General features: G+C 45.6%; 1 non-coding gene across 1 annotated transcript; it reads right to left on the minus strand.

Moving 5' to 3' along the window:
- Nucleotides 1-2072: 2072 nt before the first annotated feature.
- On the minus strand, nt 2073-2236 carry LOC118757802 (U1 spliceosomal RNA). The gene has a single exon (XR_004995370.2). It is a non-coding gene; the product is annotated as a U1 spliceosomal RNA (small nuclear RNA).
- Between the last annotated feature and the right edge of the window lie 909 nt (nt 2237-3145).

Raw genomic sequence — 3145 nt, forward strand, 5'->3', positions numbered from 1 at the left:
CCCCAAGTGAGCCGCAACGGGCCGGTGCTGTGCAGATCCGATGCCGGGACCTGGAACCTCTTCCGGGTCTCTCACGCGGGTGCAGGGGCCCAAAGCTCTGGGCCGTCCTCGACTGCTTCCCCAGACCACAAGCAGGGAGCTGGATGGGAAGTGGAGCTGCCGGGATTAGAACCGGCGCCCATATGGGATCCCGGGGCTTTCAAGGCGAGGACTTTAGCTGCTAGGCCACGCCGCCGGGCCCTTGTACTGAACTTTTAAGTAGCTGATTAATATAGCTTTGTAAGTCCAAATTTTGGCCCTTTTAGAAACCTTCCCATTTTGTTTATTTTGTTTCTTTTTGCTAACATAGGAAATGAACCAAAGTAGAGCTTTGGTCAGGTAGCTTTTTTTATTTTGTTGTGCCACTTCCTCAAGGCCACACTGCCGGAGATAAGATTATTGGATCAAAGGTCATCGACACCTGTCTCCTTCCTATTCGGAATTTTCATTTCACTTTCTGATGAGTCCTCATTGTACACACAGATCCCAGTATTGCCTTCCCCGTTCAGGAAGATGCCATGGTCTTGCTGCTTTCATGGTCTGATCCCAGTGTTATGTCTAAACGACACAGAGGGCATGAGATCATTGCAAAGCGCTTCTTTTGTCAAATATCTACTCCGCATCAGATCCTCGCTTAATCTTTGCAATGGTATTCATGGGCATGTGTTCCCACTCACACTGGACAAAGAATGAACCTGCAGAGAGAGCAACAACTTACACAGAGTGGCAGCTAAGGCAACAAAGATGAATTCAACCTCAGCTGTCAGGCGCTTTCTGTGTATCAGTCCTGCAGCCCCATAGGTGAGGCATCCTCTCTCTGCTCAGGGAGCTCCCAGCTTGGTGTGAAAAACGTCCTGATGGTTATGATAAAGATATGCTAACAGACCTGAGGTGGTGTCCAAGAAGTGGTAATCAAATCTGTCACTGTGCAGAGGAAAATTTTTCACCCAAAGAGGTGACAGCAGAGAACAGAAATTTTCCAAATAGAGAAAATGTGAGAAGACATTTCAGAAAAGAGAACATTGTGCTAAAAAGAAGTAATAATAAAGCTAGAGGTATGGAACATTGTGATAAACATGGCGGGAGGGCACACACAGGCCGCAGAATGAGAAAGGAGGCGGGCATGGGAGATGAAGCAACAGGTAGAGCTGATGCCCTTGTCCATCAGCCACGGGTCTGGGCTGGACACTGGAAGGCAGCTTTTTTTTTTTTTTCATTTTGGGCTGCACTTCAGGATCCCCTGGGAAGATTTTTTTTTTTTCTGTATGTAGTTTGTTTCTAAAAATGAATTCTGGTCTGAGAACTATTCTTATGTAATTCCAAGAATGAGAATCGTAATTAAAGCAATGAAAATCATAATTACAGCAATTCATACCTTGTTAAGTATAGACAAAAAACAAACAAACAAACAAAAAAACACTACCCTCTTAAATTCATGAGCAAGAAGGGGCGTCTGGACCGGGTCAGTGCTTGTGGTCGCCGGCTAAGGGCTGTGTGAACGTGTGTTGCCTGGGAGATATTGTCAGACGTTGGGCTATCCTGTGAGATGACCTCAACGAGGCCATAATGTCAAGGAGAATGGTAGTAGTTCTTAGTAACATTTGCTCCTTGCGAGTTATCTGGCGTGATCTGAGCAGTCTCCATACCTCATCATCATTCCCTTACGATTACATTAAAATCTCTGGTGCTGGGACTCAAGCACCATTTTTCTAGGTCCTTGAATGATGTCAGTGTGTCCATCCATGTTTGACAGCCAGTGTTTTAGAACTTTATAACCCAGTGCATTGATGTGTCCTGAGAACTCATTGGACACGAAGAAGTTCAGGCTCTACCCCAGTCCCACTGAGCAGAATATGTACCGACACAGGGGTCCCAAAAGATGTTCATGTATGTAAAAAATCAGCAAGTGGTGCTCCAGAGATACTGAGAAGGGCACGTTTTCTACATTTGTAGATGTGTAATATGTTAAAGTTCATTTCAGATGCTGGTGCAAGATTCCGTTGGACCCAGCATATTTTTTTAAATTTTTTTTTCAGAGGAGAGCGTGAACGCAGTCCCCCACTACCACAAATTACGCCGTCGAGTTTCCCACATTTGGGGAAATCGCAGGGGTCAACACACCCAGAGTGCAATGGGTGAGCCTCGCCCTGGGAAAACCACCTTCGTGATCATGGTATCTCCCCTGCCAGGTAAGTATGGACCCAGCATATTTTTGTTGCTAGATTTGTGTCTGCAGGTGAGGAGAGGATATAAGACTAGTTGTGCATTTTTCTTGGCTTACTTTATAATATTTTTAAACATTTATTTACTTGAAAGGTTGGCTGACAGAGAGAGAGATATAGAGTTTTTCATTTACTGGGTCACCCCCAGATGGACCAAATGGGAATCCATCTATCTGGCTGGCCCAGATACAAACTAAATACCCAGCACTCCAACTAGGTCTCCCACATGCACCACCTTCCCTGGCTTTTCCACATGCATCAGCAGGGGGCTGGATCAGAAGCCCAACAGACATGAAATGCTAGTGGAGCAGGTGGTTGCTTCATGTGATATGCCACAATGTGTGTTCCCTGTTACTTACTTTACTTGTGTATGTGTAATGTTACATGGAATGCACCTGTCTTGCCACACACACACACACACACACACACACACCCCAGTCAAAAATGGTCCTACGCATTTCTAAATTCTATGTGTGTCTGTGCATGAACGTTAATCACCCTGTGATCCTAAACTTGGCCAGATTATAATTCATACACGATATGTGCGTCCAAATGAAGCCACATATATTCATGGATTAGCTCAGAGTCATGTAAAGAATTTCATATCAAAGGATCCGGAGCGATGGCTCAGTGGTTAAATCCTCACCTTGTACACGCCAGCATCCCATATGGGTACCAATTCGTGTCCCTGATGCTCCACCTCCCATCCAGCTCCCTGATTGTGACCTTAAAAAGCAGTCAAGGACAGCCCAAAGCCTTGGGATCCTGCGGCTACTTGGGAAATCCAGGAAAAACCCTCCTGGCTTCAGATCAGCTCAGCTCTGGTCATTGCTGTGGCTACTTGGGAAGTGAACCAACAGATGGAATTTCATTCTCTCTGACTC

The sequence above is a fragment of the Ochotona princeps genome, chromosome 24, assembly GCF_030435755.1.
Source record: "Ochotona princeps isolate mOchPri1 chromosome 24, mOchPri1.hap1, whole genome shotgun sequence".
NCBI lineage: Eukaryota > Metazoa > Chordata > Mammalia > Lagomorpha > Ochotonidae > Ochotona > Ochotona princeps.